Below are 21,522 nucleotides of genomic sequence, written 5' to 3'. Positions count from 1 at the left end.
CACCTTGACAATCGAAGCTGCCGGTCACCCCTTTGAAAGGATGCTTTATTTCTTGTGCAGGATACGTGACTTCTTTATAATCCCAGCACTATAGGGAACATTTATTGCAATTATTTAACTGTCAGAACTCTTTAAACTATGGTATGATGTTTACGACTTTTAACAAGATTCTCCATCTTTTGCTGGTGGGGGTGGGGGGAGGTCTCTTTGTATATTTGTGCTTCTCCACTTCTCAGAATACTTGAAAACAGTGAAACGGTTATTTCGGGATGAAAAACTCCAAATGTTTCCCCCTTGATTCATAACCCAACTACTTCCATTTCAGGCTAACATTTTATGAAAGGTTATACTATACAGAATCATATTCAGCTCTTCCTCCTTTTTGCTTCCAGTCTTCTGAGTATCATCCCTGTTAATATACTGGATATAGTTGCTTTTTATCTGTCTGTTTCCTCTCTACTAAAGCAACACACACCCTTGTAGTTTCAGTCTGGTGCCTGGGGACATGGTGAGCACTTGTCATTTATATTGAATGAAGAGAATCTGTGTTTGGTTAAATCTTACATTTTGCAGGGAAGTTTTTGTGAAAAATTAAAAATAACATGAATCTGAAGTTCTATATTAAAAACCAGGACAAATAGTAACTACAAGGCAACATTATTGTTTGCAAGTTAAGATGAATTTAATGGCTGAATATTCCCTCATCATTAATTCTCTCTCCAGTGGAACATGCTTTAGAAAGTTATTGCAGAAGTAGAATGAGGGACCCTTTTCTCTCAGCAGAGTTAATGTTGCCTGTTCTGAAGGCAGATCTGGGGAATGGAAGTGTCTCTATTAAGAGAGGTGGGCTGGGGAGGATTTAAATTGTTAAATTTGAGGAATTTTGTGGGCTCTTGAGAGCAGAGGCCAGAAAAAGCATTTAGTTCATTATTTTAAAGACACAAATTAAAAGAGAACACCATACTCTCTTGATGTAATTACTAAAAGATGCATAAAGGGCTTTCAAGGCTAAATATGAATTCAAATTGAAACTATTTTGGTATATCTTGGTTTTAGAGGTTTTTTGTTTTGTTTTGTTTTGTTTCTTTCGAGACAGGGTCTTATTCTTTTCACCCAGGCTGGAGTGCAGTGGCGTGATTATGGCTCACTGCAGCCTCAACCTCCTGGGCTCAAGTGATCCTGCCATCTCATCTTCCCAAGTAGCTGGGACTACAGGCCTGCTCCACCAAGCCTTCCTAATTTTTATATTTTTTGTAGAGATAAGTTTCCCCATGTTGCCCATGTTGATCTTGAGCTCCTGGGCTCAAGTGAGCCACCACTCCTGTCTCAGAGTTTAGCTATTAATTCTGTTGAATTCAACTGAGGATCATCTTGAGTAATGTTGTTTGAACTCAGATGAAGATCGAACCCATGTAATCTAAGTTGACAAAGTGCAAGAAAAGAAAAATAGCTCCACAGGAGTAGAAACTATGTCTTATTTATTTCTGTATTTCCAGTTCATTTCCTATTCAGTTTCTTGGTATATTTTAGCAGAGTGACTGGCACATAGTAGATACTCAATAAATATACACACATTTATGTGTGGGGAGAAAGCTAACTTCAACAAAACGTCGTATAGCAGAGTGGTGAAAAACTCTCTCTGAAGCCAGCCTACCTGGGTGTGAATCCTCGTTTGCCTTACTAACCACCCTTTTCTATGGCTCAGTTCTCTCATTATATTACCTGGGTGATAATGATAACAGTCCCTACCCCTCAGGATTGTTTTGAGAATGAAATAAGTTGATATGCACAAAACACTTAACACATTGTCTGGAACATTTATACACATGCAACCATTACTTCTTATTTATTAAGGCCCTATTGTTTCCCAAGCTTGATAGCAAACAAGAAAACTAAGGCCAGAGAGGAGGAAAAAAAAAAAGTGAAGACATTTTCCCAAGGTCTCCCAGACCTGACCAGGGCAGGCAAATCTGGTTCCATAGGCCATGCTTGAACCACTTGACCATATTCAGCCTCTAGGAACCAAAGAGTGAAGAGAGGAAGAGAGACAGAGAAGAAAAAAAAAAAAGAAAAGAAAAGAAGGAAAGAATGAAAGAAATAAAGAGGAAGGAAAGAAAAAGTCTTCAATAATTCAGAAAGAAAGGAAAATAAGGAAGGAAGGAAAGAAAGAAAGAAAAAATTCAAGGGAAGAATTCAGAAAGAAAGAAAAAGCAAGAAAGAAGGAAGGAAAAAGAAAGAAAAAGAAAAAATCTTCAAGGGAACAATTCAGAAAGAAATAAAAGAAAAAAGAAAAGAAAGAGAGAAGAAAGGAAGGAAGGAAGGAAGGAAGGAAGGAAGGAAGGAAGGAAGGAAGGAAGGAAGGAAGGAAGGAAGGAAGGAAGGAAGGAAAAGAAAGAAAGAAAGAAGAGAAGAGAAAAAAGAATCTTCAAGGGAAAAATTCCCTACCATTAAAATACCCCTGTGTATAATTGGATTTGGGAAACTTGGAAAGGCAGAATAGTACTTTGCCAATGTCTTGGACTGTGACATAATGTATAAATGGACTGAGAAACAGTGTCACCTTTGTCACTTGGCCACCTAAACACTGGTACAATTTTTCTTGGCTATTGGAAGTAGGGGCCCATCTGTGTCTTAGAAGAAATGGCAGTGAAGAATTCAGAGACAGAAGGAATGCCCAGAGATTCAACCAGACTAGAAAGAGGCGCTTTCTGTTGAAATCCTAGGCTATTGTGAATCTCCTGGGGCAAAGAGGGTATTCCTACTTTTTTCTTCAATGCTTTGTCAAAAAACAGGTCAGAGTAAACTTAATGCAGTAATTGACAGAATATTTAGTTCCTAATTGCTACCTGGTAACTACAATTCTACGTCTTTCCACCTAATAATCACCTACTTGTTTCCTAGGCTATTTGTGAAACAAATAATGTGCAAGAGAAATGTAGTTTTCCGTAAGTAAATTGGGTTTTTATCGAGCGTAAAAGTGTACCATCTTTCATCGTTATAATATTCTGATCATGAAACTTCACTTGGTTAATAAAGAAGTCAAATGTAAAGGTTGTCAAAGTTAAAAGAAACCTAAAATTCAGAATGATTGTCATTTCTTTATCTTCTAGCTGTATGTCTGTAAAAGGTATGTGGGATTAAAGTGGACATTAGTCCTGTTATTAAATAAAATTTTATTTCAATGTCATTGGAATACTAATTATGGTGGAAAAGGAGATAAAGGTATGTGATAATGTCATGTAACAAATATGTATTTTTTAAATAATGGTAGAACTACTTACAATGGTCTCACAATCTAAAATATTCCTGAAACGATTTGCTGTGATTTCAAATAAAGTGGTCTGTTAATTTAGTAAAAGCAAAACAAATAAAAACTTAAACACTTTCTACCCAAATGTTGGTATGAAAATGTTATCCTTATATTCTTTTAACTGTCAATATCAATTAAAATATCCTTTTACAGGAGAATCGCTTGAACCTGGGAGGTGAAGTTTGCAGTGAGCGATTGCGCCACTGCACTCCAGCCTGGGCAACAAGAGTGAAACTCCATCTCAAAAATAAAAATAAAATAGCCTTTTAAGAATGCAATTATTAGGCAACCTCTTCAAAAGTCATGAAAATGTTCATATTCTTTGACCCACAAATTGATTCTAGAAGTTCATCGTCTTAGGAAATATCCTGTTCTACTTGTATTTTGGTAAAGTTTGCTTTATTGCATCCAGGCCACCTGGACAAATGAATTTTTTGGTATATGTCACAAACTATGCTGTAGAACTACATTTTATAATGTCTTAGAGACCTATCTTTGTTCACAGAAGTTTAGAGAATAAGTATTTGTGGAATGGAGAAGAAAGAAGTTAATTAGGGTAAAATCATGTCTTATCAATGTTCTATAGCAATGTCAGTTACCACTGAATGAGTAACGATAATGATAGTGAAAATAAATGATATGTACTCAAAGGGCAAAACGAGATAAATTTTAAAGCTCGTATTTCAATATCTTCATGACATTGAGAAAGTTTAAGGACCAGATTTTTAAGCTCTAGGTATCAGAAATTGGTAGCTGGGTGTATTGGGGCAATTCACAGGATGTGCGGAGGAGTGGGTATGTACCTGCCCTGTGGCTGTGTTTCTAAATGAACTAAAAAAGAAAAGAAAAAAAAAATCCCCTTTTAAATACCCAGAAGCACTAACCCACATTTTGAACTAATTGACTTACTTTTTCTTAGGAAAGCTTAATTTAACTGATAGGGGCACATGGGTTTATCTGAATATTTAAAGAAGCCCTGGGATGGGTTTGTTCTATTTCTTTAATTTGATGCTAGAGATCCAGGCTTTGCACCTGATGGAAGGAGACTGCCTTGGAGAGGGGCAGAGAAGCAGCAAACATTGTGACCTGGTCCCTCTCTTCTGTGACCTAAGTTTGCAGAGCCAGGGCATGATTGCTCCCAGGGGAAGCCTCACCATTCTTCATGTTTAGTCTTCCTACAGCCTGTCCCTGGATTAGGATACCCGGGGGGTCACGTGGTGTCATTATTCCCAATAAAAACAAACTCTCCTGACATGGATTGCATCTGTCGTATTACAGTCTTTTCTCGTTAGAGCTCATTGCCTTAAACTAAAAAGCACAAAACAAAAATGTGGTTTATCATTCTTTTCTGATTATAAAAGCAGTAAGTGTTCATTGGCAAAGATTTGGGAAGTACAGAAATCTGGAAACATATATGTGTCATATTTCTTTCTTGCTAACGTTTAGTGAATGCTTGCTGTGGGCCTGGGTTTTTACATTAACACTCTCGATTTCTTCTTATGAGTATATGTGAGGGTGTTTCTATTCCTATTTCACATGTGTAGAAACACAGAGAGCTTCAATAACTTGCCCAACCTCACAGAGTTAGTGAGGCCAGACTCTAGGGCACACACACTTTCTGAACAACTCACCAGACCATGACCTTTGAGTTCTGTTTCCACTGCCAGAGACAACCACCCAAATACATTTGGGTGTTATTTCCGTGATTTCAATCACATGCCATTTACCGTTTAAGTGCTACATACAGTATTTGAAAATCTGTAATTCAAACTACATAATCAGTGGATTTTTGGCAAACTCTGCCAAGCACCTGCTAAGAGACAGGAAAGAAAGAAGGCTGTCTCCAGGAGCTCCCTGACTCCAGGGAGGGGCAAATTTTCAATAAGCCCAAAATGGTCAATAGTGTTTCTTCTGTCAATAGCATTTCTCCTGTCTTTCTCATGGTTATCGTAGTGCAGTCTGCCATAGAAAACACACAAACTTATTCTCTATCCACCTCTGAGAAGTTAGTTGAACTGTCAGAGTTTGAGGATGAATTCCTCAAGCTTTTCTTGCTATTTATATGGTGTTACTTACAGAATACAGCTTTTAAGTGGATGGTCACTGAAATGCCCAGGAAAGTGTTTGCTGTGGCTACTGTTCCCAGTTAGGTGACACTTTGGATATTGTAAGTGCTTTTTAGACCTCAGTACCATGCTTTAGTGGTCAACATGCTTTCTAAATTCACTATTAACTTTGCTTTCCTAGAATTGCTAGTTTTTAGATTTACAGCCTGAGATATATGAACTTTAGAGTACACCAGAATTAGCTGAATTACCTGGAGAACTTGCTTAAAATATGCAGATTCATGGGTGCCAACTCCAGAGATTCTGATTTAGTAGCTCTTGAGTATGGCCCAGGAATGCATATTTTTAACACACAGCTCAAACAATTCTAATACTAATGTGACCACACTTTGAGAAACACTGCCTCAAAGCTCATATATTAAGCAATAAAATAATTTCCTCTCTAGCAATCATACTGGGGCGGTGAATTCACTTGAAAATTGAATGCAAGTTGGGAAACCTCTTCAGAGGATGCACACACACACACACACACATACACACACCAATTTTGCCTACCATTTCAGCAGGGATTGGAGTCAAGCCTGCTTTCTTGAAGCTCTGCAGCTACCTGGTCTCCAATACCACTTTAATACATATCCTCCCCTGGTCAAAACATCATCGTGGCTCCTTTCTTACTTTAGTTTCAAGTCCAAACTCCCCACGGTCTTGCCACAGTCTAATTTCCTGACATTCTCTGTTTCATCTCCCTGATATGAGTCCAGCTCTCTGTTGGGGAAGACTCCAGAGAGTTCTGGAAAGCTCAGACACCGGGAGGACATTTGGCTGGGAGTCCCCAGGACAGTGATCATGGAACTTGTGTGTGTTTCCAAATCACCCGGAAGGCTTGTTGAAGCAGGGTGCCTACATTTCTCAAAAGAAGACATACAGATGGCAAACAGGCACATGAAAATGTGCTCAACGTCATTGATCATCAGAGAAATGCAAATCAAAACTACAATGAGATATCATCTCACCCCAGTTAAAATGGCTTACATCCAAAAGACAGGCAATAACAAATGCTGGCGAGGATATGGAGAAGAGGGAATGCTTGTACGCTGTTGGTGGGAATGTAAATTAGTACAACCACTATGGAGAATAGTTTGGAGGTTCCTCAAAAAACTAAAAATAGAGCTTCCATACAATCCAGCAATCTCACTGCTGGATATATACCAAAAAGATAGGAAATCAGTATATAGATGAGATATCTGTACTTCCATGTTTGTTGCAGCACTGTTGACAATAGCTAAGATTTGGAAGCAACCTAAGTGTCCATCAACAGATGAATAGATAAAGAAAATGTGGCTTGTATACACAATGGCGTACTAGTCAGCCATAGAAAAGAATGAGATCAGCCAGGCACAGTGGCTCAAGCCTGTAAGCCCAGCACTTTGGGAGGCTGAAGCTGGCAGATCACGAGGTCAAGAGATTGAGACCATCCTGGCCAACATGGTGAAACCCTGTCTCTACTAAAAATACAAAAAATTAGCTGGGCGTGGTGGCACGCACCTGTAGTCCCAGCTACTCAGGAGGCTGAGGCAGGAGGATCGCTTGAATCTGGGAGGCAGAGGTTGCAGTGAGCCGAGATTGCGCCACTGCACTCCAGCCCGGGTGACAGAGCAAGACTCTGTCTCAAAAAAAAAAAAAAAAGCAAAAAAAGAAAAAGAAAAGAAAAAAGAATGAGATCCTGTCATCTGCACCAACCTGGATGGAACTGGGGGTCATTATGTTAACTGAAAGAAACCAAGCACAGAAAGATAAATATCACATGTTCTTACTGGAGACAGAGAGTAGAAGGATGGTTACCAGAGACTGGGAAGGGTAGTGGGGTGGCTGGGGGAGTGGTGGGAGGATTAATGGGTACAACAAAATTAGAAAGAATGAATAAGAGCTGCTATTTGATAGCACAACAGGGGGACTATAGTCAATAATAATTTAACTGTATATTTTTAAATAACTAAAAGAGTATAATTGGATTGTTTGTAACACAAAGGATAAATGCTTGAGGGGATGGATACCCCATTCTCCATGATGTGATTATTATGCATTGCATGCCTTACCAAAATATCTCGTGTGCCCCCAAAATACACACACCTACTATGTACGCACAAAAAAGAAAATAAGAAAAGAAGAGAAGAGAAGAAATAGAGTGCTGGGTTCACCCTCAGAGTGTCTGATTCAGCCAGTCTGGGGTGGAGCTGAGCATGTGCACACCCTCAGGTGATGATGCTGCTGCTGGTTCCTGGACCCCACTGTGAGAACCACTGGCCTAGAACAGGCAGATACACATCCCCAGAGGGAAGAGTCAGCATAGCAAAGGAGGAATGGTGGGGCTAAGGATCAAAGGTGTGGAGCCTGGCGAGCCTCTCTGGGTCAATTCAGGAGGACTGGGGGGCTTCAGAATCTTTTTTATGGCTCCCATGGTAGGAGGGGCTGTTAAAAGGCCCGAAGCCGAATGGACTCAACTCTAAACTATCAACTTCCTTTCCAACGGGGAAATTCCCCCTCTCCCTTCCACTGATTTGAATTGTCTTGATTCTTTAAGGCCCAGCTCCGAATCCCATGTCTTTAGGAAGGTCGAAAGCAGTGACCTTCTGCAGCAGGACGCAATGGCCAGGCCCTTTTGCCAGTGCCCTTCAGTGGAGCACTCTCCCTTTGGTTGTAAGTTGCAAGTTCTCGGATTTGCATTTGGCTTTTCTTCCTTCTACCCTTGCTCCTTGGGGTTCCTTCTCTTTGGGAGGCTTCACATTACATGTGATTCTCAACATTGGCTATACCTTAGAATCACCAGGGGAGCTTTTACAAATTTAAACACTGCAGAATAATGTAAGACAAATATTAGCCCTTGCCACCTTCCCCCAACCAGGAAAAAAAAAAAAAAAAAAAAAAAAACATAAGGAAACCGTGCTAAATTTTGTTTAAGTATTGAACATAGGATACATGAGTGTTCATTCTCTCTACTTTTGTCTATGACAAACATTCTCACAACAAAAAATATGTATCAATGCCAGATCCCACCCCAGATTTGTTCAAATAAAAGCTCCTCCAGCCACGTGTGAGCCCCCCAAGAGCCCCTTGTACACTCTGGTTTTCTGTTATTAAATTCTTTTTAATCCTTCTTCAGGCCTCTCCTAGACTGCAGTGATTCTTGTGATTGGCTGCATATTAATATCACCTGGAGAACTTGCAAAAAATACTGATACCCAGATCCTTTTCCAAAAGAACCAGATCGAATAGGTCTGGGAAGTGGCCTGGACATGAGGACTTTTCAAAGTCCTGCAGGTGATTCTAATGTGCAACTAAGATTGGGACCCGCTGCCCTTAGACTGGCACCATTCACACATGTCTCTTCAGGGGTCCTCAATATCAGGTCTGGCAGGGGGTGGGGAAGGGTGTGTTCTGGGGTATGTTTAGGTTGTCCGTGAACCTGCAGAAATTGTATGCAAGATGTTCTGTATATGTACATCTGTATATTTTTCTAGAATTAAAATCCATAGCTTTCCACATCTTAAAGGAGTCTGTGATGCAAAATAGTTCAAGAAACATCCACGTGGGTGTAGAGCAATAAGCATATGCATCCTCTGTCATTGCTAGAAGGGTAAATGGTACAGTCTTTTTAGAGGACAGCAGAAAAATGCAAATCCCTTTCAACGCAGTAATTCATTTCTAGAAATGGGCTGCACACAAAGATATATGTACAAGGGTGCTCTTGAAGCATTGTTTGTAATAAAGAATCATTGGATACAATCTAACTTCAGAGGCAGATGATGAATAAATAAATTATGTGTCATCTATTCAACAGAACACTATCTATAGATATAAAGAATAATGTAGGTTTGTAAGTGCTGAGTGCAATGGTCTCCAAGACATTTTATTAAGCAAGATAAAAACATTAGTGGAAAGTATAAGCCCATTTGCTGAAAAAAAAAACCTCTGACCTAAAATGATCCATACATATTTTACAAATGTAACTGCAGTGGAATAAAAAGAAAACACATAAAATCATTTACGGTGGTGACTTTGGGAGAAGAGAGTGGCATTGAGGGACTTTAACTTCTTATACTCCATGCTTTGGTATTGTTTGAATTTTGCAACATGAGTATGTGTCCCTTTATTGCTTATTTAATAGGAATTGGGTCCATGTGCTGTCATTTCTGAACTCTGTCTCCGTGGCCTTTGTTGCTCTGTTGAGTGGCCCATGTCTCCAGGTGCCTATTGTAGATATATGTCCTGGATCTCTCTGCTTGCATGTCAAGCAGGTCCTCCAAACCCAATAAGTCTAAAACCAACACAATGATCTTTTTACCACCCCAGCCCTCTGTTCTAGGTGTTTCTATTATAGTGCCTGCCACACCTCAGACCTTTCCAAGGATGCTGCCTTGCTCACAACCACTGATCAAGGGACAGATTTGTCACGTGGTCTATCACATGACCAGCAATTATAATGAATGTGCCCAAGGATGGGTCCCTGGGCAGCCAATCCCTGGGCTAACTAGAAGGCTGGATTGAAACTCCTGAGCCAAGCAGTCTCTCTTTCTCTAGGAATCAGGGTCAGAGTAGTCAGTAGTTAGAAGAAAGGGGGCAGGGCCATGGAATCAGCCCAGTCCCATGCTGGCATGAGCACCTGCTGAGGGCCTGGGCTGCTCTGTATCCAGACCCACAGTCTAGTCAGCCTCCAAGGAGTCTCACTCTTCTAGAGTGCTGATGTTGGGTTTGAATGAGGTTCCACTTCCCTTTTAGTCTCACTATATCCCTACAGGTAATCAGCCCTGTCTTAAATTTCTCTTGCTTACAACCAAGAAATCCTAACTATGCCTTCGCCTTCTGCCCAGGTGCAACACCCAAATCTCAGACTCAGGGAAAGTCACCACAATTCACCCTGTATCCATAACTGAAAACTGGACAATATCCTATCCTCCTTCTCACTCTTTCTCAGACTCCACTTCCACTGAAGCACCAAGCCCTGCCAATTGTATCTCAAGATTTGTTTGTTTGTTTTTGAGATAGGGCTACACAGGCTGGACTCCAGTGGTGCCATCTCAGCTCACTGCAGCCTTGACCTCCCAGGCTCAAGCGACTTTCCCACCTCAGTCTCCTAAGCAGCTGGAACTACAGGCACACAACACCACGCTCAGCTAATTTTTATTTTTTGTGTGTGAAGACTGGTGGGGTGGGGGGGTGGGGGGGTCCCCTTATGTTGCCTGGGCTGGTCTTGAACTCCTGGGCTTAAGTGATACTCCCACCTCAGCCTCCCAAGGTATTGGGATTACAGGCATGCACCACCGCACCTGGCCTCAAGAATTGTTTTTAAATCCATCTATTACGTCTTCATCCAAAGGTTGATTAATAGTCTTTTCCTTTCTATTAATCAGCTTGGGGTACCATTAACAAAATACCATAGACTGGGTGGCTTAAACAACAAAAATTAATTTTCTCACAGTTCTGGAGGCTGGAAGTCCAAGATTAAGGTGTCAGCAGGGTTGGTTTCTGGTGAGACCTTTTTTCCTGGTTGTAGATGACCGCTTCTCTGTGTGAGAGCCTGGAGAGAGAGGGATCTCTGGTATCTCTCTCTTCTTATGAACACATCAGTTCTACCAGATTAGGGCCCACCCTTATGCCCTGGTTTAACCTTAATTACCTCTTTAACAACCCTATCTCCAAATAGAGCCACACTGCAGGGTTAGAGCTTCAGCATATGAATTTGGGAGGAACATGGTTCAGTCTGCAATATCATCCAAATCTGCTCCTCCTGCTTTATTTCCCATCTCTGCAATACACCCAAGCTAGGAACTCTGCAGTCCCCTTCCCTGCTTCCTCTCCTTTACGTCAAATCTATCCCATTCAGCTTGTGCTCTCCAGTTCCAATGGCATCACACTAATTCAGGCCACTTCTGCTCTTCAGTGATGCAGCAAACAAAGTAGAAGGTGAAACTGGAGGCTGCACCGCCCACAGGAGAGTGGGCAGCCTGCAAACGTGTCCAGGCTGAATTTAGTCTCTGATCCCTGGTCCTTTGTATCCTTTAACTTAGACTATTGGTGTAAGTTTGTCTTCCCTGAAAACCAACAAACCAAACTATAATGTACTCCCTGCCTACTCCTTAACGGGGGTTCACCATTCTCCAAAACCAGCCTCACCCTCCAGCTACCAGGAAGTAATTGCTTTTCCTTGAAATCACTTGTCTCTCATCCTACCTTGGCTCTTATGCCCTTGGCCATACTCTTCATCTCCTGGCTCAACAACTCAACTCCCAGAGATCTTTTTGGAATGGTTTCACATGTTACCTCCTCTTGGAAGCATTCCCTGACTTCAGCAGGCCTGGGCTTCCCTCTCTCTATAGCAAGAGAGTGTAGTATAGTGGTAAGTGCATGGGCTCTGGCACCAAACAACTTGGATTCAGATTCTGGCACTGCCACTTATGTGTTGCGTGATCTTGGGCAAAATCCTTCACCGTTTTGTTTGTAGAATACGGGATTGTTTTGACGACTAAATGAGTTAATATGGATAAAGAGCTTAGAAGAGTGCCTAGCATACTGTTAAGTGCTCATCCATGTTAGCAATGATCATGATCTTGCCTTGGTAGTGCCAACTACTGAACTGTGAGTCTTCCGGTCTCAGCTCAAGTCCTCTGAGGCAACTTCTCTCACTCTGTATGGCAGATTTCTCCTTTGGTTCCCCAGCACTTTGGACAGACCCATGTTTTAGCAGTTGCATGTATTGTAATTGCTATTTGTCTTCTTAACCAGACTCCTTAGGCTTCATTCAAAGACAGGGGCTTTTTTTTTTTTTTTTCCTGTGGTAGTCACATTGCCTAGCATAGTTACTGGCACATATTTGACAGATGTTTCTTGCATGTATTGTAATTGTGAATTTATATGCCTGTATCACCCATTTGACTGTGAGCTCCTTGTATCCATTCATTTTTTTGCACAAGGAGAAGGACTGGGGTGCTAACTCAGACTGAGCATGGACTTGGAGCCAGACAGCCTCACTGAGATCAGGCAGTGCTACTTTTTGGCTGTGTAACCTTGAGCAAGTCACTTTTCCAGTCTCATTCTGATTAACTCAATACACACCCCCAGCCTGGGCTCTAGCTGCACTGCAGTGTGCCTTATATCTGAACCATCTATTCCCACCATGTCACAGGCCTTTCTCCAAACAGCTCCCCTCTGCCTAGGATGCCGTTCCCTCTTACACACTTGATACATTCCTAGTTATCTGTTAGGACCCAACTCACACATGTCTTTGAGGCTTTTAGAAAGCCATCTCTGATCTTTGTCCTATGGTAATACTTCTATATTATTTTATTGTAATAATATCTTCCCAGCAAGGCTACTCTCTCTCTGTCTCTCTCTCTCTCTCTCTCTCTCTCTGTGTGTGTGTGTGTGTGTGTGTGTGTGTGTAACAATAGTTTCAGGCCGGGCACAGTGGCTCATGCCTGTAATCCCAGCACTTTGGGAGACTGAGGCAAGTGGATCACCTGAGGTCAGGAGTTCAAGACCAGCCCAATCAACATAGTGAAACCCCATCTCCACTAAAAATACAAAATTATTCAGGCATGGTGGTGCATGCCTATAATTCCAGCTATTCGGGAGGCTGAGGCAGGAGAATCACTTGAACCCGGGAGGTGGAGGTTGCAGTGAGCTGAGATCGTGCCATTGCACTCCAGCCTGGGCAACAAGAGTGAAACTCCATCTCAAGAAAAAAAAAAAAAAGAACAGTTTCAAAGGGTCATAAATACAGCCTGCAATATGTATTCAAAACCAGGCAAAAGGAAACACCACAAAGCATCAAAAGGAAAGAGATACTTGTGACTAAATCTTAGGCTAAAAATGATAATGTTAGTCTTCTAACATAATGTTTAGTCTTCTAAAAAGTTAGACCAACTTTTCTTTAAAGAGTAGCTATTATGGGTAAGATGAGAGAAAAGGAGGTGAAGAATTCATTAATATTGGGAAGATCCTTTGAAGGTGAAGACTGCAGGGTGAGAGTGCTAAGGTGTCAGATTACTGTGTAATTAGGGACCAGTTCTGTTCCAGATCATCTCTATCTCTGGCAGAGTCTCGCTTTATTTTTGCAAACAATTGAATTCTTTCATTCGTAACCTTTCCCTTTATATGGATGTGGTTCTGAGGGGATTCATCAAAGAGCCTGGAGATCATCAGCTGAATCAGGTTGTCTTTACATACCATGTTACGGAAATGAAATCTTTATCTCCCTTTCTGTTTTTAAAACAGGATTTAAATTCTGTCTTTGTAAATGAAAGCCTTCCCAAAGTATACTCTGGAACTTACATCTCTAAGAGATATAAACCCATCGAGAATGCCCAATGGTACATTGAAAAGTTTTTCCTTTTCATCTATGAGAAAAAAACTTGTATTTCTTTATTAAATGACTTTCATTTTGTGGGCATTCATTTGATTCTTCTGGGTCCCAACTTACTTTTCTGGATGAATTAGACTGTCTTTAATTTGCTGCTTGATGCTTGTGTGGGAGTGAGCCAAGCTTTGTTTCCAGAACTTCTTCCCTGTGGGATGTTGATGTGTTAGTGCCAATTTTTTTTTTTTTTTTCAAAGAAGGATGGAAGAGTCAAGTTTAGTACTAAGGATTAGCTCAGCAGTGGTTGCTAAACTCTTTGAAATCATTAGATGAAAAGCAAAAATAGAGCTGTACTAAGTATACATATCATTGTTATTTTTGTTATTATTGTGGGAATTTTCCATTCAGAGAGTATATTATTACTGGATAATTTTCTCTCCAGATTTATGATGTTAAGTTTTGTTTAGGAAAAATGTGTTTCTTTGACAAGTACTTTTTACTTTTTTTTTTTTCCCAAGATAACTTTCTTGTCTTGGTAGAAGCTGAACCCTATGGGATTCATTGTATCCAGGCACTATGTTCAGTGCCTAACACAGACCCCAGCACACAGTAGGGACCAATGTGTTGAACTGAGTTGAATCTAATGGCTTGCCATTTTGAAGTGGTATCAAATAGCTGTAATCAAATATTGTTTCCTCTTCAATGAATTCAATGCAAGATTATGGCATTTGAAACCATTTTCTTCTTGAATTCCAGTTCTCCAGGCTTCATGGTCTGTCCAAGGATCCTAGCACTGTATCTGTGACCTGGGTAGGGAGTAGGAAGCCAGATTCCGTAAGGACAGTTTCTGCCCAGGCTTCTGCCCCGTGTTTTCCCTGGCTGCACTTCCCACCCCACCAGGCCCACACCTGCACTGCAGAGGCACGGGACCAGTTCCACCGAACACCTTCTGGCTGTCCTGAAATAAACCGACAGAACTTGCCACTCCCGGTACACCACCAGGCTCTGAGTTGGTTAACAATTCGCTGAGAAGACAGCTCTAGAATTGCTTCTGCCTACGAAGGGTGAGGATGGGTATATATAAGAGATTTCCAACTTGACAAATCCATTTGGGAAGGCTGAATTTGCAGTTTGAGGAGGGAGTTTGTTCAAGGAGCATCTGCATGAACATTCTGCTGGAGCAGCCTGTGGGCCGAAATCCACGAGGCTGGCACTTTGAGGTTCAACTTGATTCTACAGGCTCTGTGGTCTCATCCCAAAGTCACAACCCACACAACTGGCATTTCCCCTGGTGGCTTGGATTAGACAACAATCCCTAAGCTCTACTTTGGAGGCAAGATATTAAAAAAAAAAAAAAAAAGGTGGGGGTGGGGGCAGACAGGGAAGGGATTATGATCTATGTAGCTGTTCATTTCCAGTCAGGGATTTGTGCCCCAATATCCCCGGGGTGGTGGAGGCATCAGCCTTGAGGATAGTGCCACAAAAGGCTGTTCCCGGAGACAAACAAGCAGGGGAGGGTTCGTTTTCTTGGCTGCAAGTGGCTCTCTGGGAGCTAGGGAAGAATGAAAAGGGAATGACTCTGAGAGGCTCCTGCAAAGCTTCTCTTTGCCAGTGGAGTTCAGATACTGCCCAGTCTTCCCTTGACACTAGTTGCCTACTCTTCCACCAATTACATTTTAAAGAGCTATAGCCAACCACCACCAAGGTCTCTATCTTTTAGGATTTCTGCTAATCCTTACCTTCAGATAAGAGATCCCCAGGCATTGCTCAGTGTTTCAAGAAATGTGTTACTAATTCAAAGGTGCTGAAATCGGAAGGTTATTTACACACAAATTGTGTAACAACCACTCTGGAATCTATTTGCAATTCCAACATGCTTTCTTGAGAGTAAGTTAATTGTGTCTCCATCTTAGGGATGGTGTGGGGATGAGAGGGAAATGCTGTTGTTCTAGAAGCAGAGGTCTGATGCTTTTTTTTTTTTTTTTTGAGATGCAGTCTTACTCTGTTGCCCAGGCTGGAGTGCAGTGGCATGATCTTGGCTCACTGCAACCTCCGCCTCCTGGGTTCAAGCAATTCTCCTGCCTCAGCCTCTCGAGTAGGTGGGATTACAGGCATGCACCACCACACCTGGCTAATTTTTGTATTTTTAGTAGAGACCAGGGTTTCACCATGTTGGCCAGGCTGGTCTCTAACTCCTAACTTCATGATCCACCTGCCTCGACCTCCCAAAATGCTGGGATTACAGGTGTGAGCCACCGTGCCTGGCCAAGTGCTTCTTTGAAAACCTACTGTTATAGCAAATAGAAACTGAATGCACACTTTAAAGAAGATTGAGATTTCTTTTAATCTATATAAAAAAGCAGCTGTCCCTCTCCACCTGCCCCCTCTCTTACTCCCTAAAGAGGAGGAAAACAACAATGAAATTATATTTTTCAGAAAAATATTGTTTATGAAATCAAAATCAAGATGATCAAGGCCTCATTATTTGTAAACATTTGTAGGATTTTAAGTTAGCACAACATTTTCTATCTTTTTCTTCTCTGGCCATTGGAAAATTCATTTCCTACCCATTTCCTTCTACTTAATGAAGCATGATTAACAGATTCCATAAGGTGATGTTAAATGAAACCCTACACACAGCAAGAGTAATATAAGTGGAATTATCAAGAGGGAAAGAGTGGAGTAGTTAACAAATATAAGTGGATCAGCTCATGCAATTATTGTTTGTTTTTTTTTCCAAGACAGGGTCTCTCACTCTGTCACCCAGGCTGGAGTGAAGTGGCACTCCTAGCTCACTGCAGCCTCGGCCTCCCCGGGCTCAGGTGATCTCCCTGTCTCAGCCTCTTGAGTACCTGAGACTACAGGCATGCACCACCACACCCAGCTAATATTTGTATTTTTAGTAGAGACGGGGTTTCACCATGTTGCCCAGGCTGGTCTCGAACTCCTGGGCTCCAGCCATCCACCCACCTCGGCCTCCCAAAGTGCTGGGATTGTGGGTGTGAGCCACCACACCCAGCCTCAGCTCATACTTTTTTTAATGATTTCTTTTCCTACAACATTAAAAAAAAATGAGATAGGTTGTGTACAGAATCATTTATATAATAATTGCATCTAAAACCATCACACTGTAGAATAGTACGAATAAAAAATAAAGTAATTAACATGATCCATGGAGAGCTTAATCAAGGCCAACACTCTGTTTGCTTCCTGTTAATTTGTAACTAATTTGCTGCTACTGGTATACTTTTGATACACAGCTTTGTAGATTGCAAGCAAAACACTGGAAGCTCAACAAATTGTTCTGATATTTTTTGTGCTACATTGACCCTTGTTGATACTGTTGAAAATACAAAGCTGGATTCCAAATATATTTTCTTTGGGAAAATAAAGAATATTTTGTTATTATTATTATTATTTGGTTTGGGCATAACAATTTGATTTAAGAGGAAGGGACAGGAATTACTGTTTAATCTTTTCAAAAGGCAATTAGTCCGTTAACTGATCCCACCTCTATTGCATAAGTAGCATTTTAACAAAAGACTGAGCTAAAGCACTTGTAATAATCATATGTAACTTAATCATATGACCTTTGTATGGTGTGTTAGAGGTTACAAAGCACTTTTACATGTATTATCTCATCTAAACTTCACAACAAAAAATGAGTAAGTAGTAGTATTATTCTACACTCGACAGATAAGAAAACAGGCTGAGAGCATTTAAACAACTTGCCCCCAAATAATCCAGGTATTAAGATGCAGGGCCAGGAATTGAACCCTGTGCTTATATCCCAAATCCTGTATTCCTTCACTACACTACAGCTGCCACCTAAAAATCGCAGAAGTACTACATGGGGCTCTGAGAAATAATCTCAGTGCTTTGGGCAGAGCTTCTCTCAGTAACTGATAAAACCCACTCAGATCCCTTCCTTCCTGACAACTCACAGCTCAAATGTCATGGAAAAGAAACACTTCCTACCTCTCTCGCCTTTCTCCCGCCCCCGACAACACTCTTCTATTCAGGCTGTCAGATTCCTCTTGCAAAGCATTTGGGACACAAATCAGGGAGGTGGGGGGTGGGGGGTGCGGGGAGCACATTGCCTTGATTCTCATGACAATGACAACTAAACTGTTACATTAATTGTTGAGGGGGAAGAAGGGGTACAGATTATTCACAAAGAAAAGATAATTCCCAGCTCACCTCAGGTTATGAAATACCTGCTCTAACTTGATCTTAACCCTCTCCTAGCTTGGATCTGAATTCATCTATTGGAATTTAGTTTTAGACAGAAAGACACACAGCTTATAAAGCTATTCACTCCCAAATAATTAGGAATAATATATTGTCTGAGAAGCTGAATTAATTGGATATTAGCAGTCAATTAACTAAAAGGTCACATAGGCCGGGTGCAGTGGCTCATGCCTGTAATTCAAGCACTTTGGGAGGCCAAGGTGGGTGGATCACTTGAGGTCAGGAATTTGAAACCAGCCTGACCAACATGGTGAAACCCTGTCTCCACTAAAAAGACAAAATTAGCTGGGTGTGGTGGTGCATGCCTGTAATCCCAGCTATTAGGGAGGCTGAGGCAAGAGAATCTCTTGAACCAAGGAAGGGGAGGGGTTGCAGTGAGATGAAATCGTGCCACTGCACTGCAACCTGGGCGACAGAGTGAGACTCCATCTCTCTCTCTCTCTCTATGTATATATATATTTGAAATCGCATTCATTTCAGGTACCTCACTATATAGTGATTTTTGAGGTTATAGGTGAAACTAGGTTATATTATGTATGAATTACATTGCAGGATGGTAAGGTGTTATGAAATATTTGTTACAAAAAGGGGTTATTGCCACTGCACTCCAGCCTGGGTGACAAAGTGGGACTCCGTCTCAAAAAAAAAAAAAACAAAAAAAAAAAACAAAAAAAAAAAACAAACAAACAGGGGGAGCGGTTATATAAATTAAATCATATATATATATATATATGTACTCTGAGTGTAATTCCATTATTCTCTAAGAATGCCTCAGTCATGTATAGCTCTATTATTCTGTGAGGTTGTCTAAATCATATGCTGAGTATAACACAATTAATCTCTGAGTTTGTTTCAGGCACTTCTATGGTTCTAAGAATATTTTTGGCCAGATAACATTTCCAAATACTCCATTTGTATTTTTATTGCTAATTATAAAATATTTTTACTGGTAAATAGCCATTACATCTAAAATTCCTCAGCTTTTTCTTTTATAGAAGGTAAAGGCTTAATAGTAGATTTCTAAGTAACCACTGAATATGAAAAAAAGTCTTTCTCTCACTAATTAGAGGGTGGAGACCGAGTATCCATTCATTTCTGCGTTAACAGAATGTCCCTTGCACATAGCAGGCCAGTAAACACAAGTTATTGAATGAATGAATGGGTAAGTAAATGAACAACTGAGTTATAATTCTCCAAGCTTTGGAAAAACTGCCATAGCCTTAACAAACAGAGAAGAAATAATCAAGAACATTCCATATTGCAATTTAAAAAAATACCCATATCTGGTTATACAGTTGTCCCTCGGTATCTGAGGGGCACTGGTTTCAAGATACCCTCCCCAACAGGATGTCAAAATCTGAGGATGCTCAAGTTACTGATAGAAAATGGTGTTGTGTTTGCATATCACCTACATGCATCCTCCCGTTTACTTTAAATCGTCTCTAGATTACTTATAATACCTCATGCAATATAAATGCTATGAAAATAGTTGTTGCACTGTATTGTTTTTATTTGTGTTATTTTAATTGTTGTATTATTAAGTTTTATTTATTTTTTAGAATATTTGCAATGTGAGGTTGGTTGAATCTGAGAACGTGGAACTTATAGAGCCAACTATATATAGATATTCTTGGATCATGAATATGGTATGGTGACTGTGCATAGTAACTGATGTTCATAGTGTAACCCATTTCAAATAGCCATTCCTTATTTTAAAAAGTCACAGGGTAGCAAATGCAATCTTTGCTAAAAGGTGTCCACATATATAATGTTCCATGTTGCCTCTTTAGACAATGGTATGAAGTGTTTGGTGTAGAGGTCAAGAAGAACAAATTAACCCATTGAGTGAATTTATTCTGTTCAAATGTGAGATAGTACATGATACTTAATTCTGTATTCATTAAAATTAAACCTCATGCTAGTGGTAAGGTTTTATTTTTTATTTTTATTTATTTATTTATTTTTTAGAGACGTAGTCTCACTCTGTTGCCCAGGCTGGAGTGCAGTGGCGCAATCTTGGTTCATTGCAACCTCCACCTCCCAGGTCCAAGTGATTCTCCTGCCTCAGCCTCCCAAGTAGCTGGGACTACAGTGCCACCATGCCCGGCTAATTTTTGTATTTTTAGTAGAGACAGGCTCTCACCATATTGGCCAGGCTGGTCTTGAACTCCTGACCTCGTGATCCGCCCGCCTTGGCCTCCCAAAGGGCTGGGATTCAGGTGTGAGCCACTACTGGTTTTTACAGTTCTTGGCTGGCACCATTACAGAATAACACATGAAATTTCTTTCTGTGCAAGAAAATTAGGTAATTCAAGGAAAGTGAAAAGTCACAGGCATGGTACATGAGTCCGATTATACCAACTTCTTTGTATTGGTTTTGGGTGGTATTTTATTAGGGCCAGAGTAATCAGAAGAGCTAAGGGATGTGAACATCAGAATGGCTACAATATAATGATCCTATTTAAATGAATCAGTGTGTGGGGTTATGGCAATGGGATGAGGCACTCAGTTGCTTTTGATGCAGTAACTGCGAAGTAGACTATGGGGGTTACACCAATGAGCCACTTGTGCTGCCAAACATTCCAACAATTATTCATTCAGGAACTGCCCCCCATGGTAGTAAACCCTGAGATACTAAATAAATTAGACCATGAGCTAGTAAGGAGCTCCCATGTTTGCAGATGAGAGGATATAAAATCTCAAGATAGTTGCAGGTCAAACTAGTGTAGGAGTTGAAATAATGCTGGAAAAACTCAAGTAAACAAAGGCCCTCCTCAAAATGGCTTAGGTTTGAAGGAAATGACTTTATATTAAGTATACAACTAAGTTAATAGTTGAGTTTCTAAGATGCAGACCATGTATTTATAGTCTGATTTATATTGTAACCCTCCAGACCCAATAACCATCTCTGCCTTTTTTTTTTTTTTTGAGACGGAGTCTCGCTCTGTCACCCAGGCTGGAGTGCAGTGGCAATAACCCCTTTTTATAACAAATATTTCATAACACCTTACCATCCTTCAATGTAATTCACAGATAATATAACCTCGTTTCACCTATAACCTCAAAAATCATTACATAGTGAGGTACCTGGAGAAGGCAAATTCATAGAAACAAAATTCGAATGGTGGATGCCAGAGGCTGTGGGGAGGGGAGAATGAGGAGTTATTGTTTAATGGATACAGAGTTGCTGTTGTGCAAGATGGAAATTCTGTGGATGGATGATGGTGATGGTTGTACAATAATGTGAATGTACTTAATGCCACTGAACTATACACTTAAAAATTGTTAAGATGGGAAATATTACATGTATTTTACCACAATTTTAAAAATTGTGATGCTGCCCTACTTATAAAAGAGACAAAAAGGGCAAGATGTTTATTTTGAATTAATACGAACAATAAAATGTTAATGTTTGGGCACAACTATGCCGGAAGACATGATGAGGTGGTGAGAAGCTGGTTATCTCTGGAATCACCATTGATGTGTGTGCTACAAATGCAGTCAGCTATAAGTGCCTTTCCAGAGCAATGCTGCTGTGCACG

This window comes from Chlorocebus sabaeus, chromosome 18 (assembly GCF_047675955.1).
Source record: "Chlorocebus sabaeus isolate Y175 chromosome 18, mChlSab1.0.hap1, whole genome shotgun sequence".
Classification (NCBI taxonomy): domain Eukaryota; kingdom Metazoa; phylum Chordata; class Mammalia; order Primates; family Cercopithecidae; genus Chlorocebus; species Chlorocebus sabaeus.
Note: the sequence above shows the minus strand (reverse complement) of the source record.